Source organism: Typopeltis vanoorti, chromosome 15, assembly GCF_054136105.1.
Source record: "Typopeltis vanoorti isolate ZY-2024b chromosome 15, IOZ_Tvanoo_1.0, whole genome shotgun sequence".
NCBI lineage: Eukaryota > Metazoa > Arthropoda > Arachnida > Uropygi > Thelyphonidae > Typopeltis > Typopeltis vanoorti.
The window spans coordinates 78788065-78810447 of record NC_143563.1 but is presented as its reverse complement, the minus strand read 5'-3'; the positions used below and the strand labels follow the sequence as shown (position 1 = coordinate 78810447).

At 35.1% G+C, this 22383-nt stretch overlaps 1 long non-coding RNA gene across 1 annotated transcript in view; it reads left to right on the top strand.

Annotated features, from left to right (window-relative positions):
- The window catches only part of LOC150098918 (uncharacterized), a 359215-nt gene extending 344413 nt beyond the window's left edge, over window positions 1-14802 (top strand). The window contains exon 6 of the long non-coding RNA XR_016549530.1: window positions 14774-14802. This is a non-coding gene — a long non-coding RNA (uncharacterized LOC150098918). The remainder of the gene's footprint in view (window positions 1-14773) is intronic.
- Window positions 14803-22383: the final 7581 nt, after the last annotated feature.

Genomic DNA, 22383 nt, shown 5'->3' with positions numbered 1-22383 from the left:
CCCCCCCCCAATTGTATCCGGGCTCGGGACCGGCACATGGCTGGGACATATTCATGACTGTAATCCATGTGTGTGTGTTCATGGGCCGGTTTGCCTGTTCTGGGGGACGAAAAACCTAAGTTTCCGGGTGAAAAAAATTCTATCTCCGTATGAGACCGGCTAACTCGCCTTTAGGCGAAAGAGACCAGATAAAGGTTCCTCACGTCATGGACGGAAATCGAACCCAGATCTTTCCGACCAAAGGGCTTCGTCTATACCAGTGGTTACATTTTAATACGAATAAGCTCCGGGGCCCTTAAAGTAAGGATCATAAATGTAAGGCTATTGCTAGATTGTCGCAACATTTTTTAAAATTAAATTTATTTATTTATTTATTCTGGTGGAGTTAAAGCCATCAGGCCTTCTCTTCCACACCACCAGAAACTTCAAATGCAAAATTACAATTTTATATAATACTTCTAACATATTAATCGTTCGTAATCAGGCTACTCTTGATATTGACTTTATATACACATTCAAAACTGTAAACAGTTGTTGAATAATAACACAATAATGTAGGCATAATTACCGTAAAGGGAGAAAAGTCACAAAACAGAAAAATGTTCCGGGTTCGTGCCCGGTGAATAAAAAAAAGTTCCGGGCCCCGGCTGAATTTAACCACTGGTCTATACTGACTGAGCTACGGAGCTCTTTAAGGACATGAGGAGAGCATATTTTGTCTATTAACTGCGTGGTCATCGATCTGCGCATGAAACAATTAAATGTCTAGTTCAGAAACCGTTATAAAGGTTTTTTGCATCCACTGGGTTCAAATTCTGTTAAGCTTATTTCCAAACAAAGGAAAGGCAGAAAGAAAGGGCATACCAGTCCATGAACAGAGAATGTGCTAGATCTGCTCGGATTTTTTATTATTATTATTTTTTTTTTTTTTTTCCAGTAGTCGCTAGTCTCATAGGTGCAACATGTTTTCATTTCTCTCCATCTATATTTCTAAGGGCATCGTATTTTAATTAAATGTAACTCCACCCTGTGTTTCCCGATGTTTTTTTTTTTTTTTTTTTTTTTTTTCAGTTGACAAGCCTCGTTCTATCTAAGGCAGTCTTTACTGCAGTTCCTAGATGAATCGGTTTTTATCAGACTCTTTATATAGCAAATTTCTCATATTTAGGAATTTTAATTTTCCTCACTCGCAATGGGGAAAAAAAAAGAAAAAAATATCGCTCCGATATATATATATATATATATATATATATACATTTGCCCTATTCGTATAGCACTAATTTTGGTGTAACTGTATTATACGAAGCAGCCTATCTAAGATACGCAGTTCTCCATTGTTGTGTTTGTCCCTTTTTGTTTGGCAACATGCCAAAGTTTAAGCTACAAACACAACGATGGAAAATCGTGTACTGTAGTTCGTGTGAAACAAAGAAGTACACTGTAAGCAAAACATCTATTTTTTTGAAATTGATAATTAATATGCTAAGCAACTGCTTAAGTCCCTCCCTCACGTGTGCGTGCGTGCGCGCTCGCGCAACAACAACAACAACAAAAGAAAAAATAATAATAAAGGAATGCAGCAATGGAGTCGAATGGGCGAGATCGCTTTAAAATCGGAGTTGATGACAGGTTCCAAGCAGAGGGGAATGGCTTATATCTGAAATATAAGCCATTCCCCCGAAACACGTAGCAATGAACATGTGGAAGCTTTTGTATTCCATATATACATTACATACTGTTTTTAATGAAAGAGCTTAGAGGGCCTTCATTAAGATTCTGTAGGAAAAGTTTTGGATATCTAATAACCTAATGGCACGCGCACACACACACACACACACACATGAGAGAGAGATGCTCCAGCCTTACTCATCCCTACGACAATTTGCATCTCGGTTGACTTGCCGCTTCCTAAGAAGGATTGCAGTTATCATATACAAATGATCAAAACAGACAACTGCGTATATTGGCCCAATGCTCACAAAGGCATTATATGATAAAATACATGAAGAATGAATACAAGACAATAAAACCCCCACATTAGTATTGAGTTACATTAGTACTCTAGCCGTAAGTACATTAGTACTCTTTTACGACTAGAGTACTTATATACTCTAGGGTGACAGCCTTTCGTTGGGGGGTATTGTCTTGTAGTTATTATGGTTTATATTTATTCTTAATGTACGGAATGTACTTCATTCCTTTTTTTAGAAAACCAAACATGAAACTTTTTTTTAAGTCACTTGAGAAAAGTTAGGGAATCGATTATTCCTATGCAGTATATTGATGTCCTTCGCATATCATATTTTTTTGTTCTATTCAAAGTTAATTTTTTTCTTTCGTTCAATCCAATCTTTTGTAGAATAAATTTATAATGAATATTAAATAATATTTAGTATTATTCATATTTGAGAGATTTTTACAAATAAAAGTCAGGATTAAAACATCTTTATGTAGTCGTTTATTTAGAAACTAACATTCAACTAGTTTCGCTCACGCTAAAACTGGTGACTTCGTCAGAGTTTAAATAATGCACAAAAATATATATAAAAACAGATAACAACAATTCTGTCCAACCGCTTAAAAATTGTTACAAACGAAGATAAACTGATAAGATTTTGTTAATAGATTGGGTCTCCTGAGATGAGTATTTGGACTCCATGGAGGTGCCCGTATAATAATAATAATTCTATAACAGGAATGTGAAGGCTCGTGCCATGCTTTATCCATCGCTATGCAAAGACTGAAGGCGAGTGTTAGCGAAATTGAAATCCAACATGTTGAAGGATTTAATGAGAAATTTCCAGGTGTCATTTCATATAAGTCCTTGATCCCTGCTCAAAGATCTGTGTGAATGGATAACTGTATCAGATTCTTTTAGAAGTCTGGAATAAGTTTTCTTCCAAATACGGTATAGTGGAAATATTCCAGTTTATTGTATAGTTAGTGGATAAGATATGGTTGGCCAGACAAATCTTTATTTTCTTTTATGATCAACATCTCCAATATATATTTTTTTCTTTCTCATTTACGGCTCTCCTAAGATAATACAAAGCGTGGATGGGATCACTTTCCGACACTTATGCTTTATCAAAACATTTCTAATCATTTGGGACATCACATCAGCTCCTCTGATGCTTATGTCAAGAATTCAGTCCATTTTATTCAAAAACTATCCACTATAGACATATCGTCTTCTGATACCCTAGCAAGACTCGACATAGTATCCCTCTTTGCAAATGTTCCGGTGAATAATGTGATAGACCCTAATAGAAATCTTTTTCCAGACGTCACAAAATTGTTTGAACACTGCCGATCTCATTTCTTTTGGTGGAATGATGTTTTTAACAAACAGCAGTTTGGACTAGCAGTGGACAGCCTCTTCAGTGATCTCTACATGCAGAATTTTGAAAAAGGATTTCCTATCTCAAGCTACTTGGAAACCAGCTGTTTGGTGGAGACAAGTCGGTGATATCTTCATTATTTGGAAACAAGATCTCCCAAGTCTATAACTATTTCTTTATTCTCTTAACTCTCTTGAACCTACAGTTAATATTACACTGAAACTAGAAAAGGATTGAAAGAAAACCTCCTTTCTTAGATGTCCTCATAAAAAAATTAAAAAAAAAAACTGACGACGGCGTCATTCATAAGTTTATCGTAAGCCTACTCACAATGATAATAACATTTATTTGATGCATGTAATTCTAGCATGTATTTCCGTACTAATTTTATTATCTCGAGTAATTAAAGTCCAAAGATATTTCATGGCATTTTCACAACAGTCTAAATTACCCAAATAGTGAGATAATCTTCCTAGGAGATTTCAGTGTCCATAATTCTAACTGGTTCCCTTCTCTTGCCTCTCAGACCAAGCAGCGGGAAAAAAAAATCTCAATTGTCAGTAACCCTAATATAAATCGTTCACCAATCGACTTCTGATATAGAATATCCTTTTATCTGCTTCCTTTGATACGAATGCGAAATAAAATAATTATAACTATAGCCATTACTGACTTCGCATATTCAGCTAACGATCTGTTTGGCATTCATAATGTTTTGCCATTACAGAAACTATCTTTATTGTTGTACATTACATGTAAGAAAGAACGCTGTAAGTTTTTCGGTATATAATGTAGACTATACGTTGTGTTAACGTTGTGGCCGGAACTTGCTGGTAGTGCCTAAGGCAAACAAAGAAAATTTTCACAAATCCTTTGTACACCTAGCAACAAGCATCTACAGTAAACTTCCCACTGAAATAAAAAGCACAAACCTCAGAATATGATTTCAGAAAAAAGATTGAGAGACTACCTCATGGGACTAAATAATTTTGACTTTTATTTTAAACGCATATCATAAGAGATCACTATAACTTATATACCATGTCCAATTATGATTCTAATACATTACAACATGTATATACCATGTTATGCGAGCTCTCATAGATGCAGTCACTGGATTTTGCAGTGACTGTATATCGTGCAAATTTAATTTTCGTAACCAGTATGGTTATACATAAAAAAATAAAATATTGTAAAAACTCACTAACTTATTTTAAACATTTGTATAGACTATGAAAACTATGATAATGTATTGTACTTTATATGTATATATAAGGAAATTATTTTTATTTGTTTATAACAATCAGCCTTAAATAAATGTAAAAACCAACAGAAAATGTTGATAGTATACTTGAATTGTATATTCATAAATATGTATGTGATGAGAATAATAAATATTGTCAAACAAACATTCTCCCAATACTGTGGACCATTCCTAATCTGTCTCTTCCTCTGAATATCTCGCTAGCTTGTTGCTCGGTACCGTTTGACCATAATCTTGTCCATCCATGTTTTATTTTCTTATGAGAAAATAAATTTAATCAAACTATGCACAAGTGAACAGCCAAATCATGGTATTGGGTTAATGTAACTAGACTGAACCTTTCAGCATTAAAATCGGATTGAAACAAGGAATGCACTTTTATGAATTCTTTTTTACTTGAGCCTTGGAAAAAAAAATATATATATATTAGAAAAACTCAGAAGATAATGCAGATGATATCTGCTTAGTTGGAGAAAATGTTGAAGATATTAGAGTAATATTTAGATAAAAAGGCACAGAAATCTTCAAGAGTTCATTTAATACTTCTCGGAAGCCCTGGACTCGGTTCATAGTAGTCAAACTGCTTCGGCTACTATGAATACGATCGTACGCGTTCTTAAATCTCCAACCAGAATACAGACAGACTAACTGTATTCTTTCGCCCCTCTAAAATTTATCTTATGGTTTAAATCTGGCTAACTGCGGACTTATTTCTTCTAAATCTTTCTTGATATTCACTTAATGTTTCTTCGGTAAATGGTAAGATTCTCTTACCGAGGCGGTAGGGTTTTTCCCACCGGAACCTGGTTTTTCATCACCCGAAACAGGCAAATAGCCAGAAGCGTGTCCACAATTAACAGAGTGCACTGGTTTCAGTCTTAATTGCTTTGACTGCAACTCCAAACAATAATGATAAGATTCTTTTTCGTATAATATAATATTAGACAAATTGGTATGATTTATTTATTCTTTCCATTCTAAAGAGATCTTTTCGTTCGTCCATATTCAATTTATCATCACAGGATAAGGTGGTCAGCCCTGCGCCCCTGGTGTATTCTATGTCCGTAGTGTCGAGTTCTCAAGGCCGGTTTGCCTGCTTTGCGAGATGAAAAGCCCCAAGATAAACTGGGGGAAAAAACCTGCTGTCCACGCCCAAGATCGGCGAACTTGGCTATGGCAGAGGAAGATCCTTCAGCTCCTTACGTCACCAACGGGAATCGAACCTAGGACACTCCTTCCCCAGGCATATGGTTACGAAGCGCACAGCCGCTAGGCTAACCGCACACACACACACACATCGCATACGACCTATGGCTGAGCATCTGCAATAATCGCTAATTCATAAGTAGTATAGAAAAAGAAGACGCGACACAACGTAAATAAAAAAAAAAGAATTTTAACTAGGAAAAGATTTTAAAAAAATTTCTAGTTTTTTTCTTTCCTTTTTCTTTGGGGGTACCAGGGGGTACTTCCCCCCTTCTGGGTGCGCCACTGTGTGTGTGTGTGTCGGCTCGGTTAGCCTAGTGACTGTGCGCTTCGTAACCATATGCCAGGGGAAGGAGTGCCCTAGGTTCGATTCCCGTCGGTGACGTGAGGAGCTGAAGGATCTTCCTACGCCATAGCCAAGTTAGCCGGTCTTGGGCGTAGACAGTAAGGTTTTTCCCCCAGTTTATCTTGGGGCTTTTCATCCCGCAAAGCAGGCAAACCGGCCTTGAGAACTCAACACTACGGACATAGGATACACCGGGGCGTAGGGCTGACCACCTTATCCTGTGAACGGTTTGAAGTCCGATGATTAATAAACCTTCGACACCACAAGGTAAATGAGGGAAAAGGAGAATGAGAAATGAATGTATTTCTAGAGTTAATTCACATCTACCATATTTGAATTCGGCTGCTATTCCGTCAGTACCAGGTGCTTTCATTGTATTGCTGCTTCATATAGTGATGGTTTAAATATTTCTAGGTGATTTGATATGCTTTCTGTTCAGGAGCCTTTAGCTACTCTCTTGACCGTTTTTGTAGTTTTATTTCTAGTAGCAAATGTTTGTTTGTTGGTGATTACAGTTGCGTTCCCATATGGATCTTTTTTCTTTTAATTTTGTAAGTTTCTTTGGTTAATTATTGGCAATTGTTTCTAGGTTTCTTTTATCTCTTCATGAAAAAAGATCATTTTGTTATCTGATTATTTTATTGAAGTTCTTGCTACGATCTTTGTTTCTCTGAATAGCACGAATATCATATGATTATTAAGACAGTTGTTATATCCTTCTTTTTCTTTACTGCCAATTCACATTCTTCATTCAATCTTTTTTTTTTTCTATCCTTTACTTTGCAGTTGAATTTTCTGCGGTTACTTACGGTATATCTTATCCTTGATATGATTCCGCATGATTTAAATATTTTCAATGTTTCGTGATTCCCACTCACGAAGGGTGTATGGTATATGAGTAGTTGTGAGTGGCTTAAGGGTTTTTTTCTATTTTTTTATTAATTTTATTTATTTTATATTTTAATTTATTTTTATACATTTTAATATTCTGAGTTCTTTCCTTCAGTTTTTATTTTAATTCAGTCTCATGCTTTCTATTTTATCCAGTTTATTACCATTGTATCTCGACTGATTCATATGTACTAATAAATATTATTTATTTTGATCCTAAGGACACTTATAATTTAAAAAAAAAAAAATAAAATATTGCTATCGCATTCAGCTCTTTAATTTCTGATACTCTGGATGCAGTTTCTATGTTTTTTATTGATTATAATATAATCTGTTCTTCCTCAAAAATGTCATAATACCTATTATTAGATTTCTGGATGAGGTCAAATTAATATCTTACATGGTGGAATTATCTTTCTTCCCAATTTTGGAATCCAATATTCTTATAGGATATATTCTTCTGAGGTATTACGAGTATTAGTTCCAATTTGTCATAACATTCATATTTACTATAATCCTCTGCAGTTTCTGTGGGTACATATACACTCAATAAAATTATCTTGAACTAGCTTGCTTATTCTTTCATAAAAAGCTTTATGACGTGTACATAATTTTATGATTAAGTCTATTCTTAGCTCATGTGTGAGTATTTATGCCCAAAAGAAATGTTTTTCTTCGAATTATCTTCGCCTATCTCTCTCTCTCTCTCTCTCTCTCTCTCATATTAATACTATATACAGGTACACCACCGATTTTCTGGAAACGAATAATCCGGCAACTCCTTTAGTCCGGACAAAATTATGAGAGCTCACTTGAAATTCCCACGCCAGTCTAATTAACCGGGATGCCACAGATGACGTTGCCTATACGCACGCTTGCTTAATTATTTACATCTGCACTTGATGTGATCTTTCGATTTTGCCATTGTTATCTTATTTTGCTTGCATTTAACCCTAGCTACTGCTTATAAGTTCATAATGATAGTGATGTTAAGCCTAAGTACAAGCCCGTATCCACTTGCTCTGTATCATTTATACTAATGCAGTGCGTTTCAATCCCTTGATATTATATTTAATATTTAAGTTTCTAGCTGTCCATAGTGCTTTAGATACGTGCGACAGATATAATTAGTAGGCCAGAGGTGCCCTGATGAATTATTATTATCTGACCTCCGTTGGTCTGCAAAACGGCTAATTCGAAAGACTGGAACTATGGGTGCCGGAAAATCGGCTTCCATAGTTGTAGATATACTATTGTGTATCTACATAATTAGTCCCATCTGTTGTTAAACGCTACATTATACCTATTTTTATGTTACCTACTTTTTACGATGAAAAAGGAAATAATTTTCCTTTTCACACGTGTAATGAGCGAATAAATATTTTAGAACTTACATAGATATATTCTTAAACTTCGCTTACACACTGTAACAGTGTGCTGTAGGTTCTACAGCCTTTGTGCTTGGGCTATACAGGTCTATTTATTAATATTACATAAATGTTTCCACGCAAAAATTTGGAAATGGCTGTACTGCAAAATTACTCTATACCTGATCTTAAGCCGACGTGGCTTTTAGCTTACATACATACAAGTGGCCAATTTTACCTCGGGTTGTTGTATCAGAAAGATGTCTTTCTTGCAATTTTTTTCTTTTCTTTCATTACATCAATTTTGAGAATTTCGTATACTAATCGTTTTAAAGGTTTACTTGATTTTATGTGACCAGTCAAAATCCTCGAAATTGTTTTAAAAATGATACAACTTATTTTTTAGGGAAAACTGTATTGTGGGTGCTCCATGGTTATGGAAACGAAGCCTTTTACAGGCTACTGAACTGGGAAGTAACCTATGTTTTCGGCATCCCTGAGTACTTAAAACAAAATACAAGTATTGGTAACCACTGCCACGTGTTTTGCTTCATATAGAATATGCGTCGTGCAGTTTAAACCATAAATGAAATGGTTTGACACAGTTTAGGAATGATCTTAAATGTATAACGAAGGTCTATACTGCCACAACAGTTCTGTTTTCACATCAAGCATAAAGCGGGTATAATGGAAACGTAGGCAAGGCATGTTGGAGCGAAACCTACCTAATAATGAAAGATCACAGAACGGATTCCCAATTGACAAATATTAAACGAAAAATAGGAGTTCGCATCCCGTCTAGGACGCGAGGAACATTTTATTAGTACAGTACTTACAACTGAAATTGGATTAACGACCTAATTGAGCAGCATATAATATAATACGTAAGCTATTTGTTCGTCGCTGTAAGAACTGTAAAACAAGAACGAACGGAAAGAATAAAAAGCAATACGTCTATTCACTTTAGTTACATAAAAAAGGAAAGTTGTTTGCCAGTGACAGATCATTTGAGTCTAACACGTTGAGGGAAGATAAAACAAGATTCATTTTTTCTCCTTATCCACACAGTGTCTGGTTATAGGTTTTATGTCCTCTCGTTTGTAGCGATATTAAATGGAAAATAAAACTGCAGCGAACTTTTTGCCACTTTTATCAAAATTTACTCTTGACCCCATCTAAAAACAACCGCATCCTTCACTTGAAAATGAAGCATGTCATAGCATTACTATCGAAATGAAAATGCGAAATGTTATTAAAGCATAAGGCTTTTATCTTCTTTTATCGCTTCCCTAATCCCATTTAGGAACGTGTATAGCACATAATACTGAATATTAACTTGTAGTTTTTGCATTATTGTTATTCTTGACCATATTCAAGGGAAGCGCTGGGTTTCACGAAAAAATAGTATTTGAAATAGGGTTACACAGTAAAAAAAAGTTAGAAAAAATGTCTACGCCAGAGAAATAAGTAAAATTTTAGTTTCAGAAAAAATAGAAATAATTAAAAGAGAAAGAAAAATGTTGGAGATTAGGTTTCAAGAGTTTTATGGGAATCAACTTTCATGGCATCTACTTTTTTCCACTTCATTAATTAATGGTCGCTTTTTCTTTTTTTTTTTTTTTTAGTACATGGCCAGTTGATTAAAGATTGTCGGTGCTACACACTGACATTCTTTGTTTGTCATATGTTTTATTTTTTTTTAATTATGCAATAATTGGATGAAAAATTAAGTAATAGTATATTTAGTATATTCTATGCAAATAATGTAAATTCATGTAATAACTGATTTCTTTTCTCACATTTTTACTACTCTCGAAACCAATGACAATGATAGTGAATCAGTACGATTTCTGACTAGTCCCGTGGTAGAACAGATTCAATGACTCCCGTACAAGGCTGTCTTGGCTGCATACCCTCTCCAGCCAACAAACAGACTATAGTTTCGAATCGCAGTATGGCACCGATGCCTGTGAATATATTTTAGTTGACAGATTATTTTCGTCATTCCGTGTGAAACTATTCCCGTGTTTATTAGAAACTTGAAATATCTTGAAAAAGTTGTTTCATAGGGTGGGCTGAGAGAAATGTGCTCTCCTCATGGGAATGATGTACGAAATACTAATTATAACTAGTACAGTATTTTCGAAATACTAGTTATAACTTGTATTAGAAATCTCAGCTAACAGAGTGATCTGGATTCCTTTGTAAAAAATTTAAATAGCATTATTTTTCACATCTCTGCAAATGCATTATTAAGCAAGTATTAGGGTAACTAGTATTGTTCACGATTGTAAGCATGTGAGAGTGGGGTAACAGTAGTTTAATCATTCTTATTGCTGCCTTACATGTTACTAAAACATATCGTATCTAAATTACTCTTTGCATCCAGTAGTAAATGATTTTCACGAATGCTTGTGAGATCCTCCCCCCCCCCCTCCTCTTCTAACTGTTTTAAGTTGTTCGAAAAAGCTAGTTCGATGTCTGATTTGTAAGCAGAATTCCAGGATTTTCCTAATCCCTTAGCATACCCATAGTACTAACAGATAGGCTAAGTGTTAGAACGTACAATCTTCTATGGAGGAGATTGTCAAAAAAAGAAATTTCGTATTCCATTTAGTTCTTTTTTTTTTTTTTTCAATTGTGACTTAAAGTTTTATGAAAAAATATCATCTGTCAAGACTATCCAATCTTATATTTTTGTCTTCTAACACGCTTCTTATTGTATCTAACTACCTAGATTGGTCTTCCTCCGGGTCTTTTTTTCCTGCTACCCTCCGAGATATTTTGCTAACTTTTCCTTTCCCATTCTGTTTAACTCGCTATACCACCTGAGATTGGCTCTACTGACACATTCCTGAATGCGTGAAAAAAATTTCTTGAAATGAAAAAAAATATCAAGCATTTTTTTGTTTTTAGAATAACATTTTTCTTCCATCCTTTATTTAAAAAATATTGACAAAAATTACTGGCATAATTCAAAGAAGGGAGTTTGTCTTACAAACTACCCTCGGTCAAAAGTTTGGGACCAAACTTTTTTTTTTAAGGGTAGGCAATGCTAAATTTTGTAATAGGCCCATTATGCAAATTTTTACAGCTGGAAAATATTCACCCTTATTTGGGTGATTATGCGATTCCCCATTATATGGAAATCATCTATTGCTTAAGCTGATTATTGTACAACACATTGCAAGAGAGTATTTGTTCTGCACTGACCAGAACTGTTTATAATTATATAGACAATGCAAACAGCTACGTCTTTGACACACTACGTTTAGTGATAGCATATAGTATTTTGGCATTATCCTTTGAGCAGAGGGACGGTTATGTTTTGATTCCATTCACATGCCTACTTATTACTACAGTGAATGTATTTGCTTGTTTTTGTTAGCTTTCCGAAAAAAAAGAGTTCGCAGAAAACGGAGGTCTCAGCATGAGGGTGAATCCATACATATGCGTTAAAGTTCGACTTCCTCGGCTGATTTTGTTAGGCTTTACGCTTTCTTATCTGTCGAGAACGCTATTCTTAATCTAATCAATCACCGAACTGTTTCGGAAAAGCTGAAAGACGACAGTTTTTTCCCTATCCGAATGAGTCTGTCAGTTGAGCCTACAGCGTATGTACTCTTGTAAGTTTAATGATAATACTATCCATGAGTTATGTATCATCGGTATGTGAATAAAGTTTTGTATAAATTTTTTCTCCCCCGACCTCACTACACCTGGGAAGGTGCTCCTTCCCAGTTAGTATGGATAGTCCTCCAAATACAAGATGGCGGTCTCGCATCACGTGACGAAAGTGTACCACCAGTTATTAGTTTTCTTTTATATGCAAAATGACAAATGCTAAGTTATAAATTTTTAACATTTATAACTTAGCAATTGAAAACTCCGAGGTTTCACTGAATTTTATTAATGATGTCGAAGCTAATGTTACGTCACATTAGGTTCCGGATGACTGTCTTAAAAGTTTCGTGATATGAGTCGCTGCTTTTTTTTTTAACGTGTAGATGTATGTAACGTTTTTAAGCAGCCATTTACGTCAGATACGCAAACGAAAAATTTAGAATAATTTTTGCAAACGAAAAAGTTATCTGAATAGTTTGACTTAAGAGAATATATACCAACCAGTTTAGTCATCAATCTACGCAGTTAAGTTTTTTTTTTTTTAAGTTTTTTTTTTAATTTTAAAAATATAACAAGTTTAGAAAATATAAGTTCAATTACATTTTATTCATACTTTTAAGAAAATTATTAAAATACATCATTTTGACTTACAAAAATAAAGATTATTATCTACGAGTCCTTTTTTTTTTTTTAAATTTGATTTCGATTCTGAAACCTGACATCTTTTCCTCTGTACTAACATGTCAATATCTGCTTTTTCCTTTCGTGTTGCAATATGAAGTATTGCATTTAATCTAGAATCTTTTATTCGTGAGCGGAACTTTGACTTATTAAATTTCATAATTGAAAATAATTGCCATACATAGGTGCTTCCAAAGATTGACAACATTTTTGCAATAAATTTTATATTTGGGATATTTACTGCCGGGGTATTTATAACAATCAATATAACGAAGTTATGCCAACTTCGTTATATTGATTTTTTAGTTCAGTATTGCGCTGGGGTTCAACATTTTCAATATTAATTAAAAAAGGTGAACTGAATAATAATAATTCATTTTCAAACTGGTTGAAATCAGAAAATATTTTTTTCAAATTGAATTTTCAATTCGAGAATGTACTTTTCAACATCATTATTTCGAGAAATCGATTTAAGTGTAGAAAGTGGGCTAAATTATTCTTTGCCAACTGGATTTGCCAAAGATAGTTCTGCCAGAAATGACTTAATTGAATCATACATATGACATATCAACTATTCACGTCCTTGCAAAGCAGTATATTCAAAGTGTTTTTAAGTGGCTTGTTATGTCAACTAAAAAGGCCAAGTCTTTGCACCAATTTTCATCGGTGAGCTGAGGAATCAATTTTCCTTTGAAAAATTGATTCCTCAGTGTGTAAACATGTCAATTTCTTTTAAGAGTTCAAAACATCTTTTTAAAATTATGCCAAGACTAAGCCACCTAACCTTCGTACAATATAGCAAATTGCTGTATTGTGAATCCAATTCAAACTGCTGTCTTGTGAATTTAACCAAGCATTGAATTGTCGATGATTCAAGGCGTGAGAGCGTATCCAGTTTACTGTTTTAATTACTACACTCATGACGTGTTCCATCTTTAGTTTTTTAGGACAAAGTGACTCCTGGTGTATTATGCAATGAAGCGATTTAAGTTTGTCCTTACACAACATTTCCTTTTTCATTTGAAGTTTTGTAACAAGTCCGACGTTAACACCAACCATAGCAGGAGCCCCATCTGTAGTCACACTTACTAATTATGACCAGTCCGCGTGAGCATTTTCAAGACTTTTTCTCAATACACAAATATAAGTCATTTCTTGTCGTTGTTCCTGACATAGGCACTATATCCAATAGTTCTTCAGTCACATTCATATCATCATCAACACCACGAATAAATATTGCTAACTGGGAAGTATTAATAATGTCTGTACATTCGTCAACTGCAATGGAAAACGCTACAAAACTCTATTTTTTCACGCAATATATCTTGGAAGTTCTCTGCTATATCTTCAACACGCTCCACAACTGTATTTCCTGATAGGCTTATATGCTTGCTTTTTTTTCCGGACATATGATTTCGACTGCACTTAAAATACAATTTTTAATAAATTCTCCATCAGTAAAAGGTTTCGAAGCCCGAGCAATTTGTTCACTTATGACGTAGCTACATTTAACAGCAGTATCACGTGATAGCATTCGAAAATATCCTGTTGAAACTTCAGTTCATTTTTTTAAATCTTTAAGTTTGTCATCACGCATCTTTTCTGTATATTTATTTATCACAGTTCTTATGGTTTGATTCATAATGGCGTTTTAGGTTATATTCTTTCACCACGGCGACATTTTGTCTACATATCAAACATGTTGGAATATTTTTTACTTCCAGAAGGAAATATGCCTTCTCTAATTTTTCTTGATCTATTTTTCTTTTTTTAACTTTAAATTCAGACATTGTTATGGGCAAAAAATATATAAGTTATTGAGGTAACTTTTTTTATTAACACACTATCATATTACGATGGTAACCTGTAACTTATTGACATTGTATCACGTGGCTTAAAATGGCTGCGTGACAAGTAACTTCCATTCAGTGTTGCCAACATTTGATGATAGAAACATGGTTCAATGAATTGTAGCAATAAGTTTTACTTTTGTTTAAAGCTGTCATAAACCATTTAGAAGTTTGAATTTTTTTTTCTGTTTTAATCCCCGCAGGATGTTAGAAACATTGATTTTTAGAAAAGAAATCATTAAGGTCGCGGGCCGCCAGTTTGCAACTCCTGCACTAGAACGTCATGTCACCAAACCTGCCGCATAAATGAGCATAGGTCATACTCGAAAAGCGTCGTGAGGCGGGATATTACTGTATGAATGTTTTTGCCCTCTGTTGTAATGATAGGGTGAGTGTAGTATGATTTTATTCGTCACTCTTTTACTAAATGTCATATATTTGAATAAGTTTGAGTACTTTATTTGCAGCAGTCGTTACTCGGCAGTACATTCGAATTTCATTTTGCAAATAAAATTATTACGACATCTCAGGATAATGCTTATTATTACGGTATATTACGGTAGTTTTTTTTAAATATTACGGTAGTTTTTTTTTTTTGTGTGTGTGTGTGTAGTGAACCAGCGGAGAGGAGTAAAAAAAAAAAAAATTCTTGCGTTCATCATTATTTGCTGTGACATAATATTGCACTTAAACAGGGTTATAAAATGATTTTCATACTTTCACGGTATCGAATATATCTGACCAATTTTTAAAACTCCAAGGCGGAGTACTCTCCCCCTTCTTCTCCAGCAGACGTAAGTGCAGGATTATACAGTTTTGGTGGTTTGTTGTGGAATTATAGCTGAAGCAACTGATGTAGTATGTTATTTCTGTTAACTGCTTGCGTTTTTCATCCATTTTGAATGTTTTATGGGTTCGCAACATTTAGGTCGTCACTGCCTGATTTTCAGAAAAAGTTGACGAACAGTTTTTTCACGAGTTCTTTCTAGTTGTTTTTATGGATAGAAACATCGATACTAATGGGTATTATTCACTTCGCAGGATAGATGCTTCATAGGAAGATAATATCCGTATTGAAATATAACGAGAAAGCATGCGTAATAATATATAAGCAGATCTGCTATTTTCATAATTAGTAATAATAATCACGTAATGGGAAGAGATGAAATTAGTTATAAATTTTTACAAGGAAATGGGTTCTGTCCCTACACCAAGATAAAAATAACCAAAAAAGTTTAAATTCCATAAAGTCCAATTTCCAACCGTAGCCTATTAACATGATCTAATAAGGAATCTAATAAGGAATCTACTAAATAATACGTTATTTTATTGGACCTCCTTCCACTCTCTCAAAAGAAGTCTTCAGCAGTGTATTAAAATTAAATGCGTCGTTCTGCGAATGATAGTTACTTCACTATCATTATCAAAAAAAACCGCCGGCATCGCTTATTTGGTTAAAAAAGAATGATAGCAGTGCATCTGATCCTTTCTTCTTGATAAGTGAAGATGAAATTCTCGACTGCTTGAGAGCAGGAATTGCTCTCAAGCATCAAGAATTTTTAGGGAGGTTTTAGATACTCCACCCTAAACATGTGAACAGTATCCTGAGCTGTACAGATTTGGGATTTGTCCAGAGGTAATAGTTGGATAGGTTAAAGTAGCGTCTTAAACGAAAAAGAAGCGTATTTTTTTTTAGTGTCCGAGGAAGTAAGACGCTGATGTGACTTGTTTGTGGAGAGAAGGAATTTAATCCTGCCTGGTGTTTTCTTCATTGAGGATAAATAAGTGAGCCGAGATTTATTTTGCAAGAAACAAGATAAGATTGTTTGTTAGCATTTAAAGGTGACAAGGTTATTCTTGCCCCATTGAAGGATGGTATGGCAGTTACTGTTGAAGAAATTGGTTGCAGTGGATCTTGAAGCTTGGGATGTTTGTGCACTGCACGGGTTGTGGAATGAGTAGGACGAATGAAATATACTAACGCAGGATAGCTGTGGATAGGCTTATTGGTGATTGAGAGTAGATCAGATCATTTGCGTATAGAAGCGAGAGCGAACAGACCCTGAGATACTCTTGCATCGGTGGAGAAACTCGAAGAGAGGAAGCAATCCACCGTGAAACGCAGTGACTCACCAGAAAGAAAGCTTAACTATTTGCAGAGTTAGAAGGCATACCGAAGGATGATAGCTCACCTAACAGGCATCGATTAAATGCTCTGGAAATGTTTAGGGCAACAGCATATGTTTTTCTTATTCTGCAGCACCTGTCCAGGGGTGTGTGATACAGTCTGAGGGTCAGCCGCAGAGCTAGAGGGCCTTAATCCCTAATGGTAGTCATTGATTAATTGTTGGTCCTGTAGGTAGTTGAACAGGTTGATCGTTTATGACTTCATTATTTTCGTGAGGATTGAGTAAGAGCAAATGAATCGGTAGTTTGACAACAAACTTCTCTCCATTTTTGTTTTGGAATAGTTTGGATATGTACTTGCTTCTACATATTAAGATAAATGCTTGCTGGAACAAAAGCTGCTCGTAGAGACGATGTAGAACAGGTATTAATTCTGGAGCACAACTTTTAAGTGTAATCAGGGAGATGCTATTGTGACCTGAAGATTTTTTGGTATCAAAATTATTTAATATACTTTTTATGTCCATTTTTACTGAAAGACCAGAAAAGGCATGTCGCGTTCTGTTTCTGGTATGGTAGGAGGCGATTTGCTTTGGTCATCTGTGTAGAAGTTAGAGGAGGAGAATGACGCTAGGAGATTAGCTTTATCTTTAGATGTTGTAATAGTTGTGGTAGCATCTCAATGAGAGAGAAAGAGGTGGAAATCCAGGTGAAAAGAAGTTGTGTCTGATGGCCTTTTCAAAGAACTAGAAGGTGCAACTTTCCTTTGGACAGGAGTGGACTCTTTCTTTTTTTTTTACTTCAATATAATGCCAGCCTGGTTGGCCGGGTGGTTAGCATATCCGCTCTCCAGTCAAAAGGCTGCGGGATCAAAACCCGTCGTAGGCTAGATGTTTGTGATTGTCTGTGAAAATACTAGTGGTGGTGGTCGGCGGTAGATGGCGTTCGTGGAGACGTAGAGTTGTAGAGAAGATACCTTCCCTCAATGAGTCTTTGGGCTCCCTGGAGGTATTATGTAATAATAAAGTGAAATATAAATCTGAATGAATTTAAAAAAAAATAGAACATTTAATTTTGATATTATGGGAGACAGACTTTGAGATAAACAGAATTTAGAGATGCAAAAACACTTTATTGAACTTTATCATATTATTTTTGTTTATGGCATCTTCATGGAGTCTGGAGACTTAGCTGGGAGACCAAAATCAACCAACTTACATATAAATCCTATCGCATCTCTCCTCGAATCCATTCACCATCTGGAAACTCGCAACCAATTCTGGCAATGCATTCCACTCACTCACCACACAAAAAATCTGGTGTGCACACCCCTACTAACCACATTCTTACACAACTTCCACAGATCGCCCCTAATTCTTTGTCATATAATGAAAAATTTCACTTGCATCAATTTTATAAAACCTCTGTAATATTTAAATGCTTCTATCATGTCCACTCTTTTCCACCTATCAAATAAACTTTGTAACTCACAAACCTTCAACCTATCCTCATAGGGAGTATTCCATAGACCTTTCACCATCTTGGTCATTCAGCTCTGAAACTTTTTGATCACCTTCTGGTCCACAAGAAACCCAGGTGATCCAAATCTGTGCACAGTAGTCAAGATGTGGTTGAATCATAGCCTTGTAAAGAGGGATAATAACTTCCTTATCTTTACTTGTTAGCATGTTTTTCAACATCCAAGTAATTTGTTGATCTATTTTACCTAATTTACTATTTTATCAACTTTTGCAGTATGTCCTCTGAATTTTAACTCTTTCTCTACCATTATCCCCATGTCCCTAGCCTCATCAATTTATCCTGCATGCTAATACCATCAATATGATACACCATATGCAACCTTTTCAACCCAAAGTGCATAACCTTATATTTTGAAACATTAAATTGACAATCATTATCCTTTGCCCACAATGCCAATCTCTCTTTATTAAATCATCAGCAAATGTATATCCCCTCTTAAAGCTTTCCCTATGTCATTGATATAACAAATTAAAGAGTAGTGGCCCTAGTATCAAACCCTGAGGTACTCCACTAGTCACCATCATTCTCCTAGACTCCACTCCACTATATACTGCTCTCTCTTGTCCATCAGCCATTCCCCATATCATCTATGCTACTCATTCCCATTCTCTCTAGTTTTTGTATTAGTTTTACATGTGGTATTCTGTCAAATGACTTAATTACATTTATTCAATTCTACTGTCACTTTATTATAAAATGGGAATAAATTACTGAGACAGGACCTACCTTTTACAAAGCCATGCTGCCCACTATCGAGTATCACATCCCTATCCACCCACTGTTGTATTTTACCTTTCACAAACTTTTCTAATACTTTAACCACCATTCCCGATATATTAATTGGTCTGTAGCTTGCTACTTCTGTCTTGGGACCACCTTTATGAAATTATGCTATCTTACCCTCTTTCTACTCCCTTGGAACCCTGCCACAGATGACACTTAGACTGAACAACTTCATGACAGGCAATGCCAATCCTCTTGCATGTTCACATAGTACACATGCTAATATGCCATCTAGTCACACTGCTGAGTTCACATTCATATTTTTTAATTTGCTTAATACCTGTTCATCTACCTCAATGTTGATATGAATCTCTGTAACATCATCAGCAACTGTGATGATACACCTTTGCAAAATGATCACTCACCCACCCATTCAACTATTTCTCTTGGTTCAGTCACCTTCCTACCATGAGCATTATTTGAAGTCATTCTACCATAATCATTTTGCCTCTTATTTGCTACATAATGAGAAACTCTTTTGGGTTTACTTTGGCCTGTTTGGCTAATTCTCTCTCATACCATACTAGTCACACTTCTTGTTTGCACTTTGTACTGATCACTTTTTTCTTTATATTTCCTCCATTGTATTTTCTTTTTTTTGTAGCTCTTTCTTTATATCCCTATTCATCCACTTAATCCCACTCGGTTTATCCTCCTGACCTCAAGCAACCTCTGACCATGTGCCATTGCACTACTGACATTCTTTCCTTGCAGTTTTTCAAGCCATGGCATCATTCCAAAATGACTCCTGAGTCTCTTACAATTAAACATAAACTCCTTCTTGACAGAGAACTCCATGTTTGACAATTTCTATGTAGTCATGCAATAGTTAATAAGGAGAGGCAAATCCATGTATGATGTATCTGTTTTGTTATTTCAAATCACCTTTGCTAATATCACATGATCAAGTGACATTTATTCAAAAACCTGATCTTTTATTTAAAAAAAAATAGTATATTAGTATTGTGGTATCAAATATTTGATTTGCTCAGTTTTATTACATTTTATGTTTCATTAAACCAACTTTGTAACCACTGTAAGACTAAATCCTAAGCCTTTGCAAATTCTGTATCCATGTTTCTGAATTCTGTGTTATGATTACAGCACACAAGTGGTAAGATGCATTTATAATAACTGAGCTTCGATTTTCTAATCATTTTTTAGTTTGTGCTTAAAAATAAAATATATATCACAGCAGTTTAACTTTTGGGCCATTTAAATAGCAATCAGGCAGATTGTTTCTTATATTTGGTTTTCCAAAGAGAAAGATACATCCAAATATAAGAAGTATGTTTTGGTATAAATCAATAGATAAGACCAAATATGTGGCATGATGCAGAAAGTGAAAAAAAAAAATAATAAAAAAACATCAAGTGATATAATTTTTTGGCATCTTTAATTTAATGTTAACGAAATAATTTTCATTAACATAGCATTACCAGATTTTATTGAAAATAGTTTCTCTCAGCGCATCACTTTCGCTCTATCATGTACTCGTAATTTATTCAAGATAAGATTACTTGGCAGAGTAACTTGTGAAATCTATCAAATAAAACCTGAATTCTGTTCAGTTTTTCATGGAGAATTTCAAGCAAGATCTTATTGTACCCCTCTTAAATTCTGCTCAACTAATACTGATGTTACCTTCTCCATATAAGTCACATGACTCAAACAACTTAGACACCATAATGAATTTAGTTTAATCCTTTATCCCAGTGAGAGCAAACAAAGTTTGCGCCTGAAAATATCTTCAGGACTGAATATAGTGTTGTACTAACTTACCTGGGTAAGTAGTGCAACACCAAGGCAACTTGTAGCAAAGGTGGAGCAAGCTACCAACACACCTAACCCAGTATCTCACATAATGCAAAACACATTTCCTTGTGGATATGTATACTGTTATGCATTAAGGGATTGGCCACTACCCAGACTAGTTTCAACCTTTATTGAGGTCTCTTCAGTGGGAGCCAGGCCGAAGCAGTAGCAAGTCATCTTTACCTATGGGAGTTGCCAAAAGGTTTATCACCTTTTTTTATTAAATTACTCTGGATTTAGAGAAAAATGTTGAAAGTTTATTTATCACTAGGTTAGACTATAATGAATTTAGTTTAATCCTTTATCCCAGTGAGAGCAAACAAAGTTTGCGCCTGAAAATATCTTCAGGACTGAATATAGTGTTTCACTGGGATAAAGGATTAAACTAAATTCATTATAGTCTAACCTAGTGATAAATAAACTTTCAACAACTTAGACACCCTTTAAGCTACAGCATGGAATGAGGAGTTGAGTAGTAAGGAAATAAATGCTGCTTGTGAACTGACAAAGAAATACATAACAGCATCAGTGTGTGAATGTATTCCAAATGTCAAAAGGCTGAATAAGGTAGGTGTAAAATGGATGAACATGGGGATTAAGCATGAAATCTAGGAGAAGGCACTTTAGAGGCAGTACAAAATGAATAATGGTAATAATCAGTTGCATGAAGAGTATAAAGAGCAAGGACAACAAAAAGTGAGTATGATTAGAAAGTAAGGCTAAGAAGAACCCTAGAGAGTTTTTTTCCCCCGATATGTGATTAGTAGAAGGAAGAATGATTATGGTAAGATGCTGTTAATAGATGAAAGTGGGAGATTGGTGACTGCTACAGAGGACATTGAGGTGTTCAGTGAGCAGTTCATCAGGGTGTTTCATCCTCAGTGTGAAATCAGAAGCTCCAGTGGAGAAAATTAAATGAGAGAAGACTTAATGGTGAGTGAGCAAGAGATATATGAGGAGTTAAGTATGCTAGATGTCAATAAGGCATAGGACTTAACATATCACCACATGTCTTGAGGAAGTTCCAGGGAGTTAGCCTTGGCCAACCTGTTTAACAAGAGTCTTGCAACAGAACAAGTTCCAAAGGAGTAGAAGGAAGGCAAAATTGTTCCACTTCACAAAGGTAGTGGCAATAAGGCTAAGGCTACAAATTATAGGCCAATCGGAATATCTGGAGTTGTAGTTAAGATGGAGAGGTTGGTGAGAGAGCTAGGATACAAAAGTGGGTTGATAACAGTAGAATTTGATAAATTGCCACACTACAAGTCGGTCACAAAACTGAAGCAGATTGGATTGGATGATAGACTAGTGAGTTGGATAGGTGAATGGCTATTGGATAGGTATCAGTAAGTTGTGTATGGGGAGGGAGGGGGGGATATTTCAAAAGAGGAAAGTCACTAGTGGTATGTTTCAAGGGTCAGTTTAGGGACCACTGTTATTTAATTTGTATATTATATTAATGATATTAGGATGGGTTTAGCTGGTGATACATAACGTCTTGCAGATGATGCAAAATTGGGGAGAGTGATGAGGAGGAATAAGCAGA